Source organism: Canis lupus, chromosome 15 (genome assembly GCF_003254725.2).
Source record: "Canis lupus dingo isolate Sandy chromosome 15, ASM325472v2, whole genome shotgun sequence".
Lineage (NCBI taxonomy): Eukaryota > Metazoa > Chordata > Mammalia > Carnivora > Canidae > Canis > Canis lupus.
The window spans coordinates 35,886,326-35,912,245 of record NC_064257.1 but is presented as its reverse complement, the minus strand read 5'-3'; the positions used below and the strand labels follow the sequence as shown (position 1 = coordinate 35,912,245).

General features: G+C 43.7%; 2 long non-coding RNA genes across 4 annotated transcripts in view; one reads left to right on the top strand and one right to left on the bottom strand.

Annotated features, from left to right (window-relative positions):
* Window positions 1-11,156: 11,156 nt before the first annotated feature.
* LOC112654308 (uncharacterized) overlaps window positions 11,157-25,920 on the top strand; it is a 17,935-nt gene continuing 3,171 nt past the window's right edge. For all 3 annotated transcript variants that reach the window (XR_004805239.2, XR_004805240.2, XR_004805238.2), the window contains exons 1-2: window positions 11,157-11,452; window positions 11,884-11,989. This is a non-coding gene — a long non-coding RNA (uncharacterized LOC112654308). The remainder of the gene's footprint in view (window positions 11,453-11,883; window positions 11,990-25,920) is intronic.
* Window positions 18,742-25,920, bottom strand: part of LOC125752525 (uncharacterized) — a 20,504-nt gene continuing 13,325 nt past the window's right edge. The window contains exon 4 of the long non-coding RNA XR_007402263.1: window positions 18,742-25,348. This is a non-coding gene — a long non-coding RNA (uncharacterized LOC125752525). The remainder of the gene's footprint in view (window positions 25,349-25,920) is intronic.

Below are 25,920 nucleotides of genomic sequence, written 5' to 3'. Positions count from 1 at the left end.
TGCTTCTGACTTCAGAGGGTTTACACTCTAACTGGAATCCTACATGTCAGACCACCCTGGCCCTTGCTGGCCTCAGCTTCTGTCCTGTAGAGCTTCTCTAGGTAATGCTCCACATCAGACCTGGGAAAATTCCTGGTACTTAAAATAATGTCTGGCACATAGTTGGTGTCCTGTAAATTCTGGTGTTTTCCCAAAACCTATTCTACATATGGGCTCCCCACCTAGGTTGATGACATCAATGTCCTTCATTGCTCAGGTCAAAAATGTGGAGTCAGGGATACCTGAGTGGCTTAGCGGTTGAGTGTCTGCCTTCAGCTCAGGGTGTGATTCTGGGGTCCTGGGATCGAATCCCACATCAGGCTCCCTGTGAGGAGCCTGTTTCTCCCTCCGCCTGGGTCTCTGCCTCTCTGTGTGTCTCTCATGAATAAATAAATAAAATCCTTAAAAAAATGTGGACTTGGGGATCCTGGGTGGTTCAGCAGTTTCGCGCCTGCCTTTGACCCAGGGTACGATCCTGGAGTCCCGGGATCGAGTCCTGCGTCGGGCTCCTGGCATGGAACCTGCTTCTCCCTCTGCCTGTGTCTCTCTGCCTCTCTCTCTCTCTCTCTCTCTCTATGTCTATGTCCATCATAAATAAATAAAAATAAATCTTTAAAAAAATGTGGACTTATTCTTGACTCCCCTCTTTCTCTCACACTCCATGTCAAATCTGTCAAAAAGTCCTATAAGGTCCCACCTTCAAAAAATATTCCAGAATCAGACCACTTCTCGTTCCCTCCATGCTACCATCCCAATCTAAGCCACCACCATCTTCTGCTCTTTACTTCATTGTATTCTCTGAATGTTTGTGTCTCCCTCGAATTCATTTTGAAACATAATCCCCAGTGTGATGGTACTAAAAGGTGGGGCCTTTGGAGGTTATTACATCATGAGGTCTCCACCCCCATGAGTGGGATTAGTGCCCTTAAAAAAGAGGCCCCTTCCACCATGTGAGGTGACAGCCAAAGGACAGTCATCACCAGACACCAAGTCCACTAGCACTGTGATCTTGGCTTCCAGGACTGTGAGAAATAAATGTTTATTATTTATAAGTCCCCCAGTTTAGGGTATTTTTGTTACAGCAACCTGGACAAGCAAAGATGCTGCAGTAACCTCCTAACTGGCCTCCTGGTTCTACTCTCACCCCCTATAGTCTATTCTCCTCACACCAGTCAGTGAGAGCTGATTAATCTTAAGTCTGATCATGATATTTCTCTGTTTAAGTCTCCTCAGACTGCTCTGCTCTGGAGTCAACATCATAGTCCTTATAGTGGCCTTTGTGGTCTTTCCTCAGAAGCTCTTGACCCTGTCAGACTCAAAGGCTCCTTTAGCAGCAAATATTGCATAACACATCCTTTACAGTCCAGAAATGGAATTTAAGGATAATATGACCTCCCTCCACACACAGCTTTTAAAAAGGAAAACCGCATAATGTCCCATCTAAAATACAAAGCAGAAGTTTAAAAAAAGTAATCTGTAATCAAATATGTATTTCAACATGGAAACATCTAGACATGACTATGCTTGAACAAATACAGCTCCATGAGTTTCAGAAACACCATCGAATGGTGCCACCCTAGTGAAAACCACTGACCTTCACCCTCTGATCTGCTTTCCCTTCTCTAACCTCACATTAATCATCTTGTTCTTCTCTCACTCTGTTCCAGGCCTGCTTCGCTTCCCTATGTTTCCAGATGGCCAGGCACTGTTCCTGCCTGGGGAGGAACAGAATGCAATGGCATTATTCTGTCAGGGAGACCCATGGCTCATTCCCCTACAGCCTCAGCTCTTTCCTCAGGTGTCCATTTCTCAGTGAGGCCAAACCTGACCACCCTCTTTAAAATACCAGCCCTCCTCCCCAGGTGGGACTTCCTGTCACCCCTCCCTGCTTAGTTTTCTCCCTGCCACTTATCTGACATGCTGGGTATTTTAAAAATATGCTATTGTCTGCATCTGTTCCACAAGGTCATAGGTTTCTATTCCACTGAGTCCTTGTTATATCTATACATGCGTGGCTGGAACATAGTGGGTGTGCGATAAATACTTGTTGAATGCATGAAAACAATGAATGGAGGTATATATTGAGCAATTGAACAGATTGCTACAGACATCTAGCAACGTGGCATTACTCCTGAAACACTTGCCTCCATGTCCCTATATCTCGCTCCTCCCCAAAACTTCTCTCTTCCATCCTTATTGCTTTCCACTGGATCCTCTCTCTATTTCCAGTCTGATGCTTGGTCTAGCTTCCTCCAACCTCGGTAGCACATCTGGCTTACAGATCCATCTCACTCCTAGATCCAATCACATTGTGACACCTTCCTGGCAATACCCATCTTGTCTGCCTCCCCTCTACCTTCCCGAACAGTCCATCACTTTGTCTGCAAATGCACTGCCTCTGATATGCTTGTCAAACTCCTCCTATCCTTTGAGGATAGGTTCAAATTCCTTCTTCTTCCTCAAGGACACCTGATCCACCAACCAGAAGTCAGCTTCATGTCCCAGAGACCTCATAATGATTTGTAACTGTTCCAGACCCCAATACATCCTCTGCTGTAAAAAGCCATTGTGTTCACTTTAAGCCTCCTGCTAGTTTAAATTAAGTACAGAGAGTAAGTTTATTCATCTCTTGCTTCTCCCCTGGTACATGGTAGATGGGCAATGAATATTAAATGAGATCATTTATGTCAAACCCTTCATATAGCTCCTGGCACAGTGAATGCTCCATCAGTGCTGGCTGCTAATACTGCTTAGTACACAAAGGAGGCAGAGTTCAGTCCCACCCAGAGGACAGCGACAACCCATGAGGCTGGTTAGGTGGATTTTGAGACCCTGTGTTATGTCTGAGTCCTTGTTTCTCACTCCCTGTGCCTCTTCCCATCCCAGCAGGTACCCCATGTTCTCGGGTCCCTCCAGCTCTCCGACAGCAATGGACAGCTCCTGAGCCAGGCTCACCACATCCCCTCCCACGGGCCTGAGATGTCTTCCTTTTTGCCTGTCCCAGCTGCTTGCAAGGCTGCTTGTAAATATAACCCACAGATAGGGGAGATGGTACTTAAAGCCTCCGGGCCAACCCTCAACCAACATGGGTGAGAGTTATTGGAAAAATGCCCCAGCCTCCTTGACTCACAGAGGGGCTATTCTGAAGCATGTCCTCCATGGTTTCCCAGGAGAACTCCCTGGGATTGAGTCCCTGTTGCCCCTGACAATAACCTATTTCTTGGGTTTTCTCTCTTCCCTGACTTACCTCTCCCCCTTCCTTAATTGTGCTTTTTGGGATCATATTCCAAAACTACAGCATTTAAATCCTGCTCTAGAAGAAAATATCATAAGTCAAGGGTGCCTACCCCTTTACTCTGACAAAGCCCTAAATGCTCCCCATCCTGACACTACTTCCCTACGACCCACTAGCACAAGCTCTCTGGCACCAGACAATCCTTGGGTTATCTGTGGAGACAAAAACTGGAGGGAGGAGGTACATGTCAATTTTACTCTAAGTTTGCTTCTACCCTTATAGAAAATGTGCCCAGGAAATGGATGCTGTGACCCACCATTTAAAAACAAACTCCTTATTCTTGCTCTCAGATGTGATCAAGCACTCAGATCTCTATAAGGACACATTCTACCTTGTTGAGACCAACATGTTATAAAAACACAATGAACTTACTGTTTATGGCTCAATTTTTTGCTTTTGTTTTTATACTGTATACGTTTATCAACGAGGCCCTCAATTATTCACCAAAGCCTGGTCCCTCTTCTCCCAGAGTATATGACTAGATTATAGCCTCAGCCTCCTTTGCACTACAGATGGAATGACGGAATTCTGGCCAATGGAATGTGACAACTTATGTGTACCATCTCCAGGCCTGCCCATTAAAACCCTCCAATAGATGATCCTCTGTGTCTTCACTTATCTGTTGTCTGGAAGCAAAAGACTCCATGGCCCCAGGTTATAGCAGAAGTCAAGGTGGCAGTACCTTGAGCCCTAAATCACCATGTGGAAGGTGCCGACACTGGCTTGGCTCTGAGAAGAAATAACTACTATTGTCTTAAGCTGAAATTTCACGGTTTGTTGTAGCATCTAGTGTTATACCAAGTAATATGAAAATTGGTACCTAGAAGTGGAGTGCTGCTATAACCCAAACCTAAAATAATACAGTATTGGCTTAGCAGTTGAGTGGTAATTAGTGAGGAAAGTGATATAAGAAGCTGGAAAGAAAGAAACTTATTTCATAAAGCGGCAAACATCTGGTACAACTGTTGCTTTCAATGGCAGACAAGCCTACTAAGCCTGTGGTCCCAGGGGAAGTGGTTGGAAAGAGTCAGAATAATAGCATATGTTGACTTTTCCCAGGTTAAGGACCAGGGTGAGGTGATTGTGACACTTAGGGCACAGAATTAAGGAGGTAGCTGCTTGCACAATTCTTCTCTTAGCGAGAATTACAAGAAAGAGATGAGTTCAGGAAAGATTGGCTTGTTTGCAAACAGATATGAAAGAGGCTACAGAGTCCAGAAACTAGCTCTCAGAGGTTAGAAAAGCCTACTCATTTTGGATCCCAAATAGTAAACAATCTATTTGAACAACAAAAGCCTCTTCTGACTTAGGTCTACTAACAAAGACCTGATTAAGGACCCTATTATTTCAGGTAGTCTCAAAACAGTTACTCTTTTTTTTTTTTTAAGATTTTATTTATTTATTCATCTGCATATTCATGCAGAGACAGAGAGAGAGAGAGAGAGAGAGGCAGAGACACAAGCAGAGGGAGAAGCAGGCTCCACGCAGAGACCCTGACATGGGACTCGATCCAGGGTCTCCAGGATCACACCCTGGGCTGCAGGCGACACTAAACCGCTGTGCCACTGGGGCTGCCCAAGACAGCTACTCTTAAGAGAGAGAAGTATGAGGGGGCTTAAGAAATATGTATAGGAAAAACCTTTGGGAATGAACTTTTGCTCATGGGACTGCTAGGAGGCAAAGATGAGCACATTCTGAATTTTTAGGGAATTATATTGCCAAAGAAAAAAAACGAGCCTAGATCTAAAAGGCCTTTGATAGTTTGAATCTTGAATGAACCTTTGAGTCTCCAAATTTGCACAAGCAGGAAGTGGGCTTCAGAAGCTATGTAGCCCTCTAAGAGGAACAGGCTCACCAACACCCACCTCATGGGTTCATGGGTGGTCATGGAGGATAACAGTTAAGGAAGAACTTCCAGAGAGCAGAGAGGACTACAGAAAGCAAAGGACAGGGAGTTCTTCCCAGAAAGGAAAACCAGGCTGTAATAAGGAGGGAGGAACCAAGGAACTCACTTGGACTCCTAGGACAGGGTCATAGCACAATATCTTCCCATTGGTACTTCACCATTGTCAGGTATTAGCATTGCTGTGTGTCTCCATCACCTCTTTCTAAATGGGCACAGCTATTACTTTATCCCATCTTTGCCCATCACTTTATATTGGATATGGGACATGGCAGCTGGTCCTTTTAGTTCAGAAGTCAATGGACAACAAGGAAAACACCCTATCCTGATGGAAAAGGCCAGACATCACCCAGAAATTCAGGATTTTTAGCTAAATACAGTAACCATAAAGGGAATTGGGTTGTTTCTTTTGGGAAGAGAATGAGTGTGTTGTTTGTGTGCAAAGAAAGGTTATTGAAGGAGGTCATTTGGTCATCAAAGGATGGACTGTGGCAAAATCTGTGTGTTCACTAAAATCATTTCCTCTTTTATCTGGAAAGACAGCTAGAATACATTTCTTTAAAAAAAAAAAAAAAAGATTTTCTTTTTAAGTAATCTCCATACCCAACATGGGGCTCAAACTTACAACCCCAAATCAAGAGTCACATGCTCCATCGACTGAGCCAGCCAAGCACTCATAGACTGTATTTCTTAACAACACTTTCAATTACATAAGGCTATGTGTCTGGGTTCTGGCAAATGGCATGAGCAGATGTCTACTGTCTTCAGGCCTCACCCATTAAAAACTTCCAACAGATAATCCTCTGTTTTTATTCTTCATTTGTCAGAAGAGAAGGATTTTGAGGCTCAAAGGTATAGGAAAACTACAAAATGAAAAGAGTCTGGGTCCCTAAACTTTCTACCAAACATCTGCAAATGAGTTACACGTGCAATGAGAAATAATCATTTATTTAATTGAGTCAATAAAATTTTATGGTTTATTTGTTACAGCAACTATCATTGTCCTCATACAACGTACTTACAGGTTTGTTATCAGGACTGAATGAGTTAATGTGAAAAATGGTGCCTAGTGCCTGATATGTGAAAAGGGGTGCTCTGTAAGTATTGTCTACTCTTATTTGTTTGAGAACAGGCAAAAATCTGTCATGAACTCTGGCTTGGCAGAAAGCAGCAGCAGCAATGGAAAACAACATAAACTCAGGATAATATTCCCAGCTTTAATTGGAAAGTCTTGAAGCCTGTAAGAGCCAGACCCTAATCCTGGGGCACACTTGGGAATTTATAATACCTCTTCTAATCCACTTCCTGAGCCAACCCTAAATTCCATTCTTTAGTGCCACATAAGTTTGAAAGCCAAAAAATTATTTACTTTAGAGTCTCTCAAACAAAACCCAGGACAATGTGTGTTTATGCAAATATCCAGGTAACTTTAAGAGCTTTGCTTCATAGAACTAAAAGAAAGGTAGAGATTTTCAGTACAATAGCCTACCACTGGAGCAGAAAATGGAGATGTGTTTCTACCCAGCCAAAAGCATGGCTGCAGAACCAGCTGAGTCTGGTCTACCAATCTAAGGTTAAAAAAAGAAAGAAAAGGGGGAATAAAAAACCCCGTGAGGCATACCATAATTTCTTTGACCACATTCTAAAAGGAAAGTCAATTACAGACACCTTTCACTTACCTCCTGAAACATGTTTTTAAAAGTAAATCTTGCTATTTTATATCAGACTTTGTAGCTTTGTGATATTCTGAGAAGTTTCATTTCATTTAGTTTGACACATACTTATTAAGGGTCTAGTATGTGCTTGGCTTCTTTTAGCATATTTGGTTCTGCAAAACATCACGGTAATTACAGAATGTGTTCTTTTTTGTATACAATATGCTTACTAGTATCATAAGGAATGCTACATACCAAGTGAACTATTACAAAAAGAAAACATTTTGGACTCAGAAAATAAGAATAATACTAGAATCCTGTGCTCTTATTAATCAATGGCAAAGTTGAAGATGGAAAAGTTACTCTTGTATTCTAGGTAGAAAAAGGAGGGTCAATTCATATAGCAGTTTGTGGATCTAAAATTATTTAAATACTCTGACCCCAACGTGTTGGCTTACAAACTCCAAGCCTATAAAAGACAAGATTGTTGTTAGCAACCGATGCCTTCTTAGGTCTTTGGGCGATGTGTCCTAACTCACCCAGCTATCACCTCTGATCAGATTGATTGATTGATTGATTGATTGATTGATTTATCTATCTCTCCAGCAGGGATTTCAAGGTCAGTGATGACCACCACTTTAGAATGTCATGACCCCTTGACTTTCCACAATGCTCCCCTTTCCAATTCAAAGTCCTGGGTAACTGCCAAGGTCACTCATCATCCTGCCTTCTGTTTAGGTTTCAGAAATACAAATGATGCAATCTTTTGCAACATAATTGAATGACAAAAGATGGTTAGCCTTATTATATAAGGAACTCCTACTGACCAATAAGAAAATGCAAATATTCTAAAAACATATATAAGATACAAATGGCAAATTCACAAGTATACTTAGCCAATAAAGATCCAAAAAACTTGACTTAATTAGTAATCACATTAATATAAATTAAAATATCAAATTTCTTTCTCCAAACAAAAAGAAAAATTTAGACGAGCAAAATAGTAGCATATGGGAATTCAGAAATGGACAGTTTCATACATGCTAGGAGAAAAATAAATTAGCATATTTCTAGAAGTCAAGGTGCATTTACAAGGCAAATAAACTATATATGTCTTTTTTATTTTAACTTTTAAGATTTTTTTTTAAATTCCAGTATAGTTAACATACAGAGTTATATTAGTTTCAGGTATACAGTATAGTGATTCAACAATTCTACACATTACTCGGTACTCATCAAGAGAAGTATACTCTTAATCCCCTTTACATGTTTCATCTATCTCCCCATCCACCTCCCCTCTGGTAATCATAATTGTTCTCTATGGTTTAGAGTCTATTTTTAAAAACTGTATATGTTTTTGACACACTATTTCTTCATCTAAGAATTTTTTTCTGGGATGCCTGGGTGATTCAGTGGTTGAGTGTCTACCTTCAGCTCATGGTGTGATGCTGGGGTCCTGGGATTAAGTCCTGCATCGCGCTCCCCACAGGGAGCCTGCTTCTCCCTCTGCCTGTGTCTCTGCCTCTCTCTGTGTCTCTCATGAATAAATAAATAAAATCTTCTTTAAAAAGTTTTTTCTAGGAAATAATCATAGATACGATAAAACTTTAGTAGAAAGAGGGTCAATGCAGAATTAACATTATGAATGACTAGAAATACAAAATATAACAAGATAAGATCAGGCAAATAAAGTATGCTATGCCATTTTTTAAAAAATAACTTATTTATTTATATCTATATAAATCTATATATAGAGAGAGTGCATGTGCACACGAGTGAAACAAGGGACAGAGGGAGAGAATCCCAAGCAGACTCCCCCCTGAGTGAGAAGCCTGATGCAGGTCTCTATCTCAGGACCCTGAGATCATGACCTGAGCTGATATGAAGAATCAGACACTTTGACGGTTTGTATGACTTAGACTCCCTATAACATTTTTATAGAGCACCGTGTAACCACTCAAAATAATGTTGTACAAGGATACCTAGTGACCAGAAAGATATTCACACATATTGTTAAGGGGGAGAGAAAGCAGAGTATCAAGAAATACACACAGAAGCATCTGATTTGTGTGCACACAAGCATCTGCTTGTGGCTATGCGTGTGTTTCAAGCTGTATCTATATCTGTGGGTCTATGATCATCTTTATATACAGATTCAGAAGGATGTTTCCTCAAAAGTTATGTGGATCTTGTGGGTACTAGGAGTTGGTTTATTGACGTTATTTTATTTGATCCCAACAACAATCCTATGAATTAGGTTCTATTTTCTCCTCTTTTGCTGTGATAGAAACCAAGACGTAGGGAGGTTGAGAAGCTTCCCAAGTTTCTTACTTACACAGCCCTTACTTACACAGGGCTGAACTCAAACAGTCTGACTTTAAAAACCTACAGTGTTTTTATTAAGGACAATGTAGTCAGTTATCTGTGATGTTAAATTTATTCAACATAAATAATAGTACTTTTTAAAGAGATTAGATCCTTCTTGCTTTTTTGAGATGAACATAACCGTTGCGCAATGAAAAGATAAGATTGTAAACAGTTACCGTTTTCTTTTTTAATGGTCTTAGGACATTTAAAAGTTGATAACCTGGTATCAATTCTCCCATTTTATTTTTAATTACACTAGTCCTAGAATTTAAAAGTTAAAAAGCCATGGATGACTGAGGGAGCAGCGTCTGCAAACCTCATAAAACTACATGTAAAAACATGATTATATTGATTACATGCTTTCTTCCGGTGAGAGGCCCATGGCTTCCTGGCTAATTCTTGGAATCATCCTGACTGAGAGATTAAGAGCTTCTATTTGATTGTTTCCCCCTTTATTATCCAACACACACCTTCACCAGGCCATGGGATCACATCCCCTTTCCCTTTTCAAGATTTTATTATTTCTTCCCAAGAAATGGAGGCAGTGGAGGGAGGGAGGGAGGGAGGGAGGGAGGGAGGGAGGGAGGGAGGGAGAGAAAGAGAGAGGCAGAGACATAGGCAGAGGGAGATGCAGGAAGCCCAATGTGGGACTCAATCCCAGGACCCCGGGATTACAACCTGGGCCAAAGGCAGATGCTCAACCACTGAGCCACCCAAGTGCCCTCCTCCTCATTTTCTGAGACCATCCTTCGTGAACTACCTTTTACCTTCTCTCCTCTCCTATTTCTTCTCTTTACATTTTCAATCTCTTTCTCTATTCTGGTGCCTTCTCATTCTCCTACAAATATGCCCTAATCTCCTTAACTCTAAAAACAACTCTTCCCTGAGACCCTGCTTATCCCTTAAACTGTCATTCATCTCTTCATTCATACAACATACTGAGTATCTACTCTATGTCAGCCACTGGAAATAGAGATGAACAAGACAAAGTCTCTGACCTTATAGAACTTCATTTTTAGAAGAAGATAAGAAATGCCTTATCAGTTAAGAATATTTTCAATTACAAGAATTAGACACCTCACTTACAATGGCTTAAACCCTTCTCTATGACACAAGGTCCAAAGGTATGGTGATTGCTGGTATCCGTTGCCATCAAGGACCCAAGGACTTTTTTCTGGATTTCTGCTCTGGTATCTTTAATATGTTGACTTTTTGCTATTATGTTTGTCACTCATAGTCCCAAGGGGGCCATGGCAGTGCCAGAATTCCACTTTCAGCATAGAAAGAAGGAAACAATAGAACAATAGTGTCTACCTTTTTTGTGAGGAAAGCAAAAGCCTCCTCCAAAACACATGAGAAGACGGACTTCCTTCTGTTTCATTGACAGGATGGTGACTGGAGAAAACAGGCATCTGGCATTCTTGCTTTTGCTTGCAAACAGCAGGTAAGAAGGAGGCTGAGAATGGCTGTGGGTTAGCCCAGCAACGGTGCTCAAAACACATAACTGAACAAATAAATAAAATAAAATAAAAGAGTAGAAAGGATATAACTTCCTGCTCCTTAAGTATGGGTTGTGCATACTGACTTCCTTCTAAAGAGCACAATACCAAACAGGGGAGAGAAGAGTAATTTTATAGTGGAGAAACCTGACAAACATGACCTCAGCCAGATGATCGAAATCGAACTAGGTCATAAATAATAAATCCTCGATATAATGTGATGAAAATGGAATCTTACCTCTACAGTCTTTCTCCCCAAAACATATAACCAAGTACAACCATGAGAAAAACATCAGACAAATTTCAGCTGAGAAACATTCTATATAATACCTGACCTGTACTCCTCAGAATTGTTGAGGTCACCAAGAACATTATGACAGGGGCACCTGGGTAGCTCAGTTTGTTAAGGAACCGACTTGATTTTGCTCAGATCATGATCTCAGGGGTTGTAAGACTGAGCCGTGCATCAGGCTCCATGCTCAGCAAGGCAGTGAATGGTTAAGATGTTCTCTCTCCCTCTCCCCCTGCCCCTCCCCACATTCCCTCTCTCAAAATGAATAAATAAAATCTTTTCAAAGGGGGAAGGGAGAAGAACATTATCACAGCCAAGAGGAGAACTAAATGTATGTACTCTGGTACCCTAGATTGGATCCTGGATGGGACACTGGGCTAAAACTAAAGAAATCTGAATAAGGTATGGTTTCATTCATATAATGTGTCCATATTGGCTCATTTGTCATGACAAATGTTCCACACTAACATAAGATGTTAGTAATAGGGGATATTGGGTGCAGAGGTGGGAGGGTGTGGGGACTTCCTGTAAGATCTTTGGGATTTCACTGTAAATCTACAATTGTTCTAGAAAATATAGCTTATTTAAAAAAAATAAGAAGGGCTATGAAGTAAGAAGGGTGGGAAGGGCTACTATAGATGGGATAGTCAGAGAAAATCTCTGAGGACGTGATGCTGATACCAAAGCATCAAGTTAATAGAGCAATATTTCTGAAGATGCTTATCCTTGATTTACCTCTGACTTGGTTCTCCATTGCACTCTTTAGGCTGCTTGGGAGCATACAATTTGATTTGCTGGAAAAACTAGAATGATAATACTTCTGACTTTTTCAGGCATGCACTTGGCACTACTCTTCAAGTCTTAACACTATTCACTCATCATCGCAACAAGCTGTACCAGATTAACGCCCCTGCAGATAAGAAAGTGCAATGCAGAGAGGTTCGGTGATACCCACTAAGTCACACACTATTAGACGTGGGAGTGGGCAGTGGCTGGGCTCCAGACTTCTTCAGGCTCTAGAGGAGAACCTGTTGCCTCCTTTTTGGAGGAGAAATCTTTGATAGGTATATGCTACACTAAGAGAATGTTTAGAGGAAAAGGAGAAATTAGAATTGGGAAAATAAATGATTCTAAGCTTTCCGTGTAAATGGGTTCAGTGACTAAGTGGAAATTGACAATTGTGCTGGTTCCTTGAGAAATTGTCTTCTGGTATATCTCTATTTCAGGATTCACTTTTGTTATGGAATTGTTTCTTGGACCACTTAGGAGACAATACTTAGGATAAGATTGTTAATAAATAAAGCAGATGTTTTACACGCACGCACATAACACACAAACCCCAAATGCTTAAGTAAGCTGACAATGGTAAGAGTTGGGAGAAGGGCATTTCAGGCAGAAGGAACAGCAAATCAAGGGCCTGAAGGAGTTCCAGGGAGAGAAAATGTTCACGAGGCTGAAGCAAAGCAAGTGAAAGGAAAACAGCAGGTCCTGAGGGTGGGCAGACAGCAGGACTGATGGAGCCTGGCCTGCAGACTGTAGCAAGGAGTGTGTCACCTCCTCAGGTCCACTTCTGGGTTTGGCAGCATGAGAATACAAGTAATATAATTGTATTAGTCTCCTATTGCTGCTCTGATGAATTACTACAAATTCAGTGGCGTGAAATAAGATCAATGGATCATCTTAGAGTTCTATGGTGAGAAGCGTGACACGAATCTCACTGTGCTAAAATCAAGGTGTCACGGAGCTGTGATCCTTCTTCTAACTCTAGAGGAGAACCTGTTGCCTTGCCTTTTCCAGCTTCTAGAGGCTGCTGGCATTCAGGGGCTTATGGCCCCTTCGTCCATCTTCAAATCAAGCAGTCCTGGCCCTCTACCCTCTGCTACCAGCATCTCACCTCCTTCTTTGACTCTGCCTCTCCTGCAGAGTCTGCCTCTCTACTTTCATTTACAAGAACCCTGGTGACTACATTGGGCCAAACCAGACAATCCAGGAGACTCTCCCCATCTCAAGACCCTTCCTTCAATCACCTCTGCAGAGTCCCTTTGCCATGTAAGGTAGCATTCACAAATTGCAAAAATTAGGATGAAACCTATTCAGGGGCCACTATTCAGCCTATAATAACAATAATAGCAACAACAGGACTATAGACATCAGATTGCTGACTTTCTGCTGACAAAATGCCCCAATTTTGCCAAGTTGGGCATTTTAAAAAAATCACCATATACCAATTACATTGGAAAGTCATCCACAGGTTTTAAACAGAGGAAAGGCATGAGGATGGGCACCACTTGCTATGGAGTCTCCTCTGTGAGGATGCTAGTCTCCCTGAGATGCTGGCCCGGCACACTTGGGCAGAGCACAACTGCATCATGATAAGCAGTCATCCTGGATATAACCTAATTTACGTTCTAAAAATTAAAAAAAAAAAAAACCTTATTATCGAAATCTCAAGCAAATACAAAAGTAGAAAATATAATAAAGTTCCCCAATCCCATAACCCAGTTCCAACAATGATCAATACATATCACCTACGTTTCCAGCAGCCTCCCTCTCCCACTGGATTATTTGAAGCAAATCGCAGGCGTCATCATTTGATCATAAGCCAGAAAATGTTACCTTGGATATTGCAGAGAAAGTTGTGGGAAGAGGTAATGGGAATGCAAAAGTAGAGGGCAGAGTGGAAGTGGACCAGTCAGATAGTCTGGGGTGGGACAGCAGATATGGAAGAAAAAGATGTGGACACATTGGGCCCATATAGTGGCGGCAGAGCTAACAGTGATGCCAGTGATCACCAAATTCTGTTTCCTCTTCTTCCTAGACGCGCAGCAAGACTACATTTCCCAGACTCCCTTGCAGTTAAGTGGGGCCATATGACTGAGTCCAGGCAGATGGGGTTTAGTCAGATAGTATCTGCACCCCCTCTCTCCCTCCCTCGGACCTGAAACCTCCCACACAGCCTTCCCCAGCCCTCTTCTCCAGGCTGAGAAGAAATTTGACAAGTGACACATGAAAGACCCTCCGTAAAGGGCAAGGGCAGCTAGAGAAAACTTGAGAGGAAATAGAATCTCTCCTGTTTCATTCACTTCAGTAATCTGAATGACCCCAACAGGTTGTGTGTGAGTAGGAAATTCGGTGACTCTGCTGAGTCTACAGAGGAAGGAAGATCTGTCCTACCATCAGGTTCTCCTGTTATGTTAGTGATTGTTTTGTTTAGTCTTTCTCAAGGACCATGTTGAGTGAGCCAAATTTCGCTTACAGCCTTCTCCCTTCGGGATCTGGCAGAGGCTGCCCGGTGTTTTGTCAGACTAGGCAAGTGTGATAGAGCCACTTCCAGTTTGAAACGTTTGAGAGAAACATATCGTATTTACAAGATTTCTGGATTAGTGAAAATCAATGTGAGCACACGACTTCAGTCAGTTGCTGCTGGAACCAACGTGAGGTGGTTTGTTGAGGGGAGCAAACCTCTGAAAGTCTGCTTTTATACTTTCCAGCCACTACCCACCCCCCCTCAAAAAAGGCTCCAAACCCCAGCTATCCTAAAGGGAGTTAAGACTTCCTGAAGCAGCAAAGAATTGAGTGTTAGCTCCTTGACCAGGTTTGGATTACCTCCGAAGGCAACTGGGCCATCGTACGTGGCATATATTTTTAGAGTTAGACGGGGAGAAGGGGCGGGCCGCTGTAGGCTGTGCTGCGGCTGGGTGTGGTGGGAAGTCACCCTCCCTCTTTGGGGACAAAGTGTCCCACCCTAAGCCGGATAGTGACATATCATAGCTCAGCCTCCCAATTTCACCCACTGGCCTCTGTTTCCCATATAATCCAAGGTCAGAGAGACCCAAAAAAACAGAGGTGACTCCACAGCCTCACAGGAAGCTAAAGCTGTGAGAAGAAGGATGTGCCACCCCGTGCACCTCCCCAAGGAGCTGTCTGTGCACTGGGCCAGGGCTGCTTCCGGGCCAGCATCCAGGTCTGCTGCTGAGGGCCAGGTGGTGTTGGAGTTGGCCTACTACCCCTCCTCCATCACATTTTCCAGGAAGGGGTGGGTAGGGACGGGTGGTAGGTGGGGACATTGTCGGCAATGAATGTTGGTGTTTTTGAGTGGGAGCCAAAGCATTGTGTGTTTCAGGGGGTCTGGCAGACTGCCTCCACCTAGGGAGACACACATGACAAGACCGTCACCTCGGCCTATCGCAGAGTCGTGTGAACTTCGCAGGGTAGGGTGGACTCAGGGGTGAGTTCCACCAGGAGGGCCAAGGCTTTCTTCCCCCACCATCAATCTCCTAGCAACTGAAGCAAAGGGGCAGAACGATGAGCTTGATGAAGTGGGGGGAGGGGGGCGGTGTAGTACCAGTCTTGTCAATCAGTTCCAGGGGTTAGATGTGGACAGACAGTTCTCTTCTTTCTATTGTCTAGTACTTGAGTCTGGATCTTAGCTGAGGCAAGTGGGCATTAACAATGGTGGTCCAAGGGCACCTAGGTGGCTCTGAGGTTGAGTGTCTGCCTTTGGCTCAGGTCATGATCCCAGGGTCCTGGGATCGAGTCCCACATCAGGCGCCTTGTGGGGAGCCTACTTCTCCCTCTGCCTGTGTCTCTGCCTCTCTCTCTGTGTCTCTCTCATGAATTTATATATATATATATATATATATATATATATATATATATACATATATATATATATATTTTTTTTTTAACTAACGATGGTCCAGCTCGTAGCCATGAGAGCACAATCAGGCTGTGGTACGTTCCTATTTATCAAACCCCTTCCCCACTATGCTTAGGCTCCCTCCTCACAGAGCCTTCAGTGGCCTGAGGATAACCCAGGAGAACAGAAGCAGAAGGAGAATGTCTAAGTCCAGAATGGCCAGCTTCTAACAGCTCTCTAGGAACTTTTCTACCAGAAGCGGGTCCTGCCGGCATCGTCTTCTTCAGGAGCTGGGTTACGGTGGGATTGGCCTGAGCGGCCCCTTTTACATTCCCTCTGATCACAGCTTGTTTGCATTTGGAAGCTTCAAGGCCGCGGCTGCGGCCCACCTGGTGTACATCACAAGGGCAACTACTGCCACCAGACCTAGCATTTGTTACAAATTTGAGGCTTGTGGTATTTGAAGCTGCACAATCATTTGGGAGACTGAATATTCACGGGAGGGTTGTGGAGAGGGAGGCTGATGGGGTAGTGCGAGCCCCAGAGGAGACCATCCCGCTGGCTCTAAACTCGCAACCTGAGCATAGCCTGTAACCCTATCAGTTCAGAATTCCAGAGGCCTTCCCAGGTTACCAGATGGAGCAAATAAAAATACAGGCCCATCCCAGCCAATTTGAATTACAAATAAGGAATGAACACTTTTGTTTTTCATACAATTACGTCCCAAAGATCGCATGGGATATACTTGTGTTTAAAATATATTTGTTCTTTATCTGAAATTCAAATTTGACAGGGCACCCTGTATTTTCCCTGACAAGTCTAACCCAGGTACAGGGTGCCTCCAGAAGCTTCTCCGAAAGACAGAAGTGAAAGGAAACTCTGTGAATGCCGGCTTATTTGATAATTAGCCTTTCAACCAGTTGAGAGGCTGTTGTGGACCTCCAGCAGGATTTACTGATGTTAAGAACGAAGGACTTAATGCAGAGAACCCTGAAAGGCCAGTTGTCACCGACCCAGCCAGAGGGACTCTTTGGCCAGAAAAGAAGTGTTGGTCCTTTTAGAAAAATGAAACCTTGAGGCCTTTTAGCTTTATCTCAGTGGCTAGCAGATGCCTCAGCCCTGAGCTGCCTCAGCCCACACCCCGGGCCAGCTGGGCTACTCTCTTTCCTTACCCCCCCCTCAGGCTGTGAGGGGGCAGGCCCCAGCTACTCCCCTCGGGTGCCTCTCCTCTCTGCTCCATGGACCGTCTTCTCCTGAGCCTGGTCACCTGAGAATCTGGGCCACAACTTGGTGGGAAAGGCAACTTCCGTTTTGCACTGAGTTGAAAATCACACACCGTAAAACTCACCACGTTAAAGGGGATGATTCTGCGGCTTTTAGTACAATCCAGCTCCGAACCCTTCCATGGCCGCAAGGAAAACCCCCGAGAAGCCTTCCCGGGCAACTTACTCTTGCTTTCTTCAAAACACAGAGCGCTTCCTGGCCGGAGGCTGGAGTGAGGGAACAAGAGGAAGGAGGCGCTTTGCTCTCCCAGCCCAATCTCTGGCTTTTAATTGGTTTGTAAAATGGAAGGTCTCACAATTAGCAGGCCCCAGGACAGGTGCGAGAGCCAAGTGGGGCCCTGGGTGACGGGAGAGGGTGCGACCTGGGTGCAGGCTTGGGCTGGAGGGCGTCGGAGAGGCCGCCAGGCTGTGAAACAATGTGCAGGGGGCCGTCGGCCCCAAAGGGTGTACACCAGCTCCCAGACCACATTCTTGGGGGACAGAGTAAGGAAAGGGGCAGGACTGGGCCTGGGCTTCCGGGTTCAGCGGGAGCAAATGACTCACTTCGGGGAGGTGCCCGGCCTTCCCTTGGACCCTCGATACTTTGAGGTTTCCTGATTTACAGGAGTTAGTTCCTTCTCGAAGGAACCCTCAGCCCTCTCCACTCCAGAGGGACCAACCCTCCTTCTTAGATAGAAAATCTGGTGCAACTGCATTTTTCGAGGCAACTGCTACTTCCTGCAGTGACTTGCAGCAGCTTTATCCCGCTGGTTCCAGCTTCCTTTATTCTTTCGCTGCCAACAGGGGTCCCCCGCTTAGCCCATCAGAAGCTTCCTCGCCTGGAACAGAGTCGCAAGGGGAGCCCTTCGTTCAGGCCTTGGGCTCATGCCTCTTTTGGGAAAGGATACAAGAAAAAGAACCAACCAGGAGGACGATCTTCTGAGACAGCTCGAGCTACCAGGGTGCATAGAACCGAACAGTCATCCACTTACCAAACCTGCCTTGATGGCGTGTTTGCACCCAGCACCGCTCCGAACGCCTCACTGATGTTTGCTCATTGAAGTTCGGAAGTCCTGTGATTAGGAAAATGAGCTTGCTTCAGGGTGGGGTGTCCTCGTGGGGTTGGCCTTACGTCCAGGCCTTAACCAACACCCCAGCCATCATGAGGAGCTCAAATCCCTCCGTTCCCATATGCAGTATTCGCAGGACCCAGAGAAGTTGCAGGAGGGACCCCTGGGTGGCTCAGCGGTTGAGCATCTACCTTTGGCTCAGGGCGTGATCCCAGGGCCCTGGGATCGAGTCCACATCAGGCTCCCCTCAGGGAGTCTGCTTCTCCCTCTGCCCATGTCTCTGCCTCTCTCTGTGTGTCTCTCATGAATAAATAAATTTTAAAAAAAGAAGTTCCAGGAATGACAGCAGAAAGTGGAAGAACAAATAGGTCTAACCTTCCGTGCACGGAGTCCGTCCCACAAATATCTTTATCTCCCTCTCCCTTGCTTCCATGGGCCACAGTATTGAAACAGCTGCCCACTGTGTCCAGCCTATGGACACTGTGCTCAGGTATCATGGAAGTAACAATATTCGAGTAGATGCCCTAGATGACAGAACTGGGAGAAATCTCTTTGGCCCAAGTGGAAGGTAACCAATCATTCGTCCTGGGTTTGGGGGATGAGAGGTGTAATTATATTTTTCCTAATAAAGATAACTTATTAAATCTAAGACAATACAAGTTGATTTTACACCATTTTGCAAATTCTTTCATACAAACACATTCCATACATTAGGAAAAAGTCTTTATTGTGCCATAGTGGGGATCGGGAAATACAATCCCTGTGTTTTTCCTTCCAGACTGTATTTAAATCGAATCATGATCTCTCTCTCAATTACAACTCCATCTGAAATTATGTCTCACTTTCAAATGTACTCTTGAATGCTGCGTACTCTCACCTTGTTTCCTACCTTGGACGAGGGTGTAGATGCTGTGTGTGTGCATGTGTATGTGTGTATGAGAAAGAGAGAGAGAAGGATTGAGACCGAAGTCTTTCAAGGAAGGGTTAAAGAGTCTCGTGCAAATTAGCTTCCTCTCCCATGGCGGGCACTGAGAATCACAGTGCTTAGAAGAAGTGGGATAATGAGGGAGTTGCTGCTTGTGATATCCCTTCCCTGGTGAAGCTTCAGGAAAGGTGAAGAGACTAATTGGCTGGTCTGGCAAATGATTCAAGATGAGTCCAAAAGGAGGGGCTGGCTGCTGGTAGGAAGTGAATGGAAATTCACCTGCATGCTGGCCTTTCCGTGGTGGGTGCCTAGATGTAAAAAACAGAGAGAGCAAAGGCCCTTCTCTCCATCACCTGCCAAGAGGAAAGCAGAGAGGATCTGTCATTGCCTCCAGGGAACAGCCGTTGCCATCATTTCAAGGTCACCTGAGGAGTGTGCCTTCATTGCAAACCCGTTAGCATGAGCTTCATGGCTTCAGGGAGCGTCCAAACAGCACAACTAGGGAAGGGCCGTGAGGGAGCAAAGGAGATGGAAATAATTGGTTGAAAATACTGGATGTGGGCACCCTCTAATCTGGGAGGACCGACGGTATTTGAGCAGGTCGTGCACTGCAGAATGCTAGGGGATACCACTGACGTGGACCCAACATTCCCTGAGGCTGACCCCGCACCTCCACTCCATCACCACCACCACAGCTGCAGCTCACAGCCCACACAATTCCTACTCTTGACTTTTTGGAAACCGAGCCTCCCATTCAACTTCATTCTAAGCAAGAAGCATCACAGTGGCAATTACTGCTGCCCTGCATCCTCATTTCCTCAAAGGATTTGTAGTGCATGTTTTTCCCACATACTCACCTCAAGTATAGAAACCTCACAGATTCAAATTAACTTGGAGAGGGTGTAGCAAATAAGGAGAAAGGCAAGATAAGTTGGTAAAAAAAAAATTCCGAATTCTTATGATGACACGAAAAATCTTTATGCTCGAATACATAGAGGGAATCAGTTAGGAGAGGGCTATAATTCTTTTTAAAAGAACACCTCAAAATAACTGTTATGATACTGTGAATTTACTAGCTTGCTCAACAAGAAGTCCCGTGGTAGGACAGAAACAAAGTTAGTTAATTCAATGCTTCAACAATGTCTAGAAAGATTTAAGTTTTTTACAACTATCCTATGCCATTCTCACTTAGAAGGTCAGCTTTGACCCTCTGGCTACCTTACCTCATGGTCACAAGATGGCAGCCATGGTTCCAGACATTCCACATAAATCCCACAACATTCTTTGGACAAACAGCCATTTCGTGTGTGTGTGTGGGGGGGGTGTGAGTGTGTAAGGATGTGTGTTTTATCAGAGAGGAAATGCTTAGTCAGAAGCACTCCATCTTAGAATACTAGTTAAGCGGCTAGAACGGAAAGTCTCAAAAATACGATGGTTTAAACAGGAAAGCTTGTTTATCTCTCATGTGCCAATGCCCACGTAACTAAGTCTATCTTGTTACCGTGCCATGCCCTGGAGTTGCGCGTTTGCTTCAAGCTGGATCACAAATATCAACTGCCAGTTTGAAGAAAGTGGAAAAGAGACACCGTGAACGACAATAGCAATTTCCTTATTTAAAACGTGCTCCAGAAATTAGACTCAACACTTTTTCTCACAGCTCGTGGACCAACACCGTCACATGGCCCCACCTTGCAGTAGGGGAGCCTGAGAAGTACAGTAGTTGGGCATCTGCCTGGCTCACCCTGGAGGACTGCTGCTACTGAAAAGGCAAAATGAACAAGGGGGGGTCATGAATATTCTCCACCACACTCCCCATGTGGACTTCTGCTCACGTCTCATTGACCGGAATTACTTCCGGTGATCAGAGCTAAAGCACTCACCGCAGGAGAAATGGAACCACTGTCATTGGCTTTGACCAGGGTTTCTCCATCTCAGCACCACTGACATCCTGGACTGGATGACTCTCCCTTGTGGGGAGCTTGCCCTGGGTTCTATAGAATGTTCAGCAGCACCCCTGGGCTTTACCCACTGGAGCAGTACCAAGGATGCCTCTTACCTGAGTCATGTGTGAAAGACATGGACACAGAATCAGAGCCATTCCCACTGGAGCAATGGGCTGGAAATAGCAACCCACAGCGTCTACTATTGTCAATAACACAGCAAATGTCAAACAACATGCAAACAAATGAAGGTCCTGTTAGATCATCTTTAATGAAACTAGTTATTCCATCTATATCTGTCCCGAGAGCATACCTGGTGCCCAAGCGTTTCAAGCACGTTCTTGGCTCTGGAAATACAGTAGTACGAAAGTACAAAAATCCCTGCTGGCAAATTGAATTTAAATTTTTAAAAAATGGAAAAAATGCAAATTACTCTAAGAAAAACCAAACCACACCAAAATCCCTGCCTTTACAGATCTTGAATTTTAGCACATAGCTACCTAACAGTTCAGAGTTAGCCATAGAGGCAGAGTTACCTTTAGAGGGTAGTATCAGAATCAAACTTTCCTGCACCCAGATTCTGGTTCTACCACTTATTAGGTATGTGACCCTGGGCAAGTTACTTTCGACTTTTTTTTCTTCTCTATTTTTCATCGTTCTCATCTCTTAAGTGAAGAGAATAATAATACTACCCACCTCTTAGCCCAGCACCTAACAGCTAATACTCTAAACAAGTATTAGCTGTGTTCTAGCAAATGAGCCCTGGACTAGGAGTCAGGAGTTTTTCATTCAGCAAATGTTTGTTGAGCATCTACTAGGTGCCAAACTCAGTTCTAGATACTGGGCATTCAGAGAGTCAGATAGCTGAAACATATCCTCTGTCCTTAAAGGGCCTTCCAGGTTCAACACTTAGTGGGGGTGTCCCTAGGGTGTGTGAGGGAGGGGGGTGAGAGGATGAACAGAACTTGGGTGTAGGTCCTGGTTTAATCTGGCAGTTTTCTTTCTAGCACCTGGATCAATGCCTGGCACATGGAAGGTATTCAACAAAATATTTGTTAAATGAAGAAATGAATGAATGTCTCTATATAGTGGGAACCAAAATCCTGACTCTCAGAAATGTTTTGTAAGCTTAGAAAGTCCTGTGTAAATATCAGTGAAGTCAGAAACCTTGATAGTCATTGACCATTATCAAAATAAGTTATTTATATGCAAACTGAAAATATCAAAACTTTTTCAAGTACTTGGAAGCCATCTGACTTTTTAAATAGATTGAAAAATCTTCCTTATATTATTTCCCTAGTAAACTCTTTCCCACAGTAACTGGAAAAGTAACCTTTAAACCAGCTCGTATCTAAATCATGGCAAACATGGACAAAATCCAAATGAACAGGATTTCACTACATAATTTACTCGGATTTAAAATGGTTTAAAAGTTATCATGTTAAATTCATTGACTTCATCCATAAAAATACATCCAAATGGGCTTAGAACTTGTTTTGGCTGGAGAGGTGGAAACGGAGAGTAATAACAAATGACACTCTACAAATTCTAAAAATTATTAGTGACAAAATTGGGTCTGTTCTTCCAATTCTCTTGTAATTATTTTACTCTGATTTTTGTTTATTTTTTTTCTTTAGAGAGTCAAGCTGTTTCCACTTAGATTACCTCTAAGTCTTCAAATGTAGCTACATTTAATATAAATCAGGGGGCAATTGTGAAGTTTGAGTAAACACAGAGGACCAAATTACTGTCATGCTGGGGGTGGGTGGAAGGCTGTGGGGACCGTTATCACATGCCTCATTTCTCTAAAATATTTTATTTCAATCTAGACATTCAAAAGGTAAAGTGTTGAATGCCTGGGGGCAGAGATGGAAAAAGTGAAGGTAAGTTTTACAGAGAACTAAAGTTGGCAGGAAATTGCACGATGAGATTCAGCTTGAAAATACACATTTATTTACCAAGAAGGAAACTATGAAAAGATCAAAGTACCCATTCCCCCTTGCACATTCCCCCAATTGATTCTGGGTATGACATGCAAGATTCGGGTAACCACTACCCCATACGCTATATTAAAACTTGGGGCACTTTAAATTTTCCCCTTGCTACTTTGCTTGAAATATGGGTCACTGCCCCAAGGTGCATGGTGGTACTCAGCTTACAGCTTTGGCCAATGAGGTAGGCTTTTGCATGCATGGGTAACTGCATTTCTTTTTATACCCTATAATCCATTTATATATGTTTTTTCCATTAAAAGGATGTCTTGAAATAAGAAGCATAAGTCATAATCATTCAAAGCATTTTTACATATTCAAGACAAAGAAAAAGCTAGAACAAGAGTTGAGAACCTAAAATAAGTGGGTCTAATGGAGGTCTTTTCTCATTAAGACAGCTGTTACTATTGTCTGTTGGCCTCAAAGATGGAGTGAGGAATCCATTGTGAATCTTTTTTAGGGACAAAAGTCTTTTTTTTCTTTTTAAGATTTTTATTTGTTAATTTGACAGTGAGAGAGAGCACAAGCAAAGGAGAGAGGCAGGGAGAGGCAGAGGGAGAAGCAGGCTCCCCACTTAGTAGGGAGCCCAAAGAAGGGCTCAATCCTAGGACCCCGGGATCATGACCTGAGCCAAAGGCAGATGCTTAACTGACTAAGCCCCCCAGGAGCTCTTTACAAAGTCTTGTAAAGAATTCTTTGCCATCAGAGCTTAGTGTACCTAAGAGGCACCTTTGGGAAATCAGCCCAACCCATAGCCCACCCTCTGTGGCTACAGCTTCTTCTTGGGTGGCTTCTTCATGACTCCAGCTCTTCTTGGTCTTCAGTGACACCTCTTTCCCCCATGGCCTCAGATCTCAGGATGGTATTGGATTCTTGCTGTTGTTGATCTCTTGATTCTTCTCCATCCCTTTTTTATACCCTTAACAGTGCCCATACCTCCATGGGTAAAACCATTACAGAAAGTCTATACATGTGCCACTTGTTTCCCCGACAACCACACTCCTTGTAGTATTTCCTGTGGCTAAAAAAAGCACCACAAAGTGGGAGGCTTTAAAAAATGTACTCTGGAAATCAGAAGTCCAAAATGACTTCACCTTGGCTAAAGCCAAGGTGTCAGCTGGGCTTCATTCTCCTGGAGGCTCTTGAGGAGAATTTTCCAGCTTCTAGATGGAGCCACATTCCTTGGTTCCTAGCCCCTTCCTCACTCTTCAAAGCCAGCAGTGTAGCATCTTCAAACCTCTCTTCCTTTGACCTCTGCTTCTGTCACCATCTTGGCTTCTCTGACTCTCTCTCCTGACTCCCTCTTTCCCATATAAGGTCCCCTAAGTGTAGCTTGGAGATCAAAGCTTGGGTACCCAAATAATCCAGGATAATCTCTCCATCTCAAGGTCCTTCATTTATGGAATCCCTTTGTCATGCAATGTACTCACAGATCCAGGGATGGGGACATGGACTTGGGTGTCTTTGAAGGCGTTTAGAAGACATGTCTGTCTACCATATCTTCCTTCAGAAAGGCAAAGGATTCTTCTGTTTCCTTTCCAAACATGCTGCTCTCCCCACACACTGTTTTACCCACCTCCTTCATAGCATTCCATCGAATTTCATCTGCCCCATTTCCCACTCTATCTCAACCCTGACAGGTCGGACAGGATGAGGAATTAACTAGCACCAAGACTTCGTGGTGATGATGGATTTTTGTGTTGCTTCTCTCACTTTGTGTTTACATTTTAACCAGATCTCTACTCCCTCAAAGAAAGGAATGATCATGGGGTTTCCAGTTATCCAGTGAAAAGATTAGACAATTGGTATTTCAGAGCTCATTTGACTGTCCTTCAAAGCGCAATACAAGGGGTGGTCTTGCCTGGAGATTATGAATTTTGGGAGGAACAAGATCTTATTATATAGTTAGTAGTTAAGTTTGGGTGCTGGCTTGTTATTGCACAGTCAGCTTGGGCTCTGGATTCAAATCCTACCAGAGTTAAAATCCACTTGCTGTCATTTATTACCATTGTGATCTTGCACACATTACTTAACCTCTCCATATTAGTTAGAGAACAGGCTAAGGTGCTGTAACAAAGACACTCCAAAATATGGTGATTTCAACAAGACAGAGGTTGATTTCGTATTCATATAATAATCTAAAGATATATTTAGGGCAGGCACGTACATTGCTTTGTCCCATAAGCACATCCAGGGACCGGGTTCCCTCTATGTTGCTCGGCTCGTCCTCATTCTGTGATCCTTGCTTTCATGGTCAAAGCCAGCTCACTACAGCCCCATCCTTGGAGCAAGGAAAAGAGGACATAGAGAGCAAGCAGTGTCCTTTGAAGGATGGGACACTAAAATTGCAGATCCCATTTCTCCTCACATACAACTGAGTCATGTGGCTGCACTGAACTACAAGGGAGTCTGCGAACCACAGCCATTCTTGGACATCCCCAGGTCCAGCCAAAATTCATCAGCTTCAATTACTTAAAGATAAAAAGAGAAGATAGAAATTAGGGAACAATTAGGAGGCTCTGCTACATCGTCTGCAGCTTAGTTTTGTCATCTACAAAATGAGAGCAGAGTTTTGATGATTAAGTGTAATACACAGAGAGGGATCTGAATTGGGTGCAGCACACAGTAAGTGCTCAATAAATGCTAGTGTATGTCACAGTACCATACGCCTCCCCCTCCCCTGCCATGTTTGGGTCCTAATGTCTGCTCCAAGGTAAAGACAGACCGTGAACAATCTTAGAATGTTGGAGGCTCATTCCCCCGAGTGTTGTGGTGCTGGGTGTGGATGGATGGGCTGAAGGTGCACCATCTGGCATCCACACGGAGCCTGGCCCTGAGGTACTGAACAATGTGAGCTGTGATGAATGAATCTCTTTATGAACAAGAAGTAGGCTCAGCCTGGAGAGTAGAGTAAGGAAAGAGAGGAGCCAAAGGAAAAATGAGGAGAAGGACAGGAATACAATGGAGGGAAAGCAGGGGCGCCAGCACTTTTGTGTGAATTTGAAAAAAAGATTCCCCTTCTTCAAGACATGTTACTGCCGTC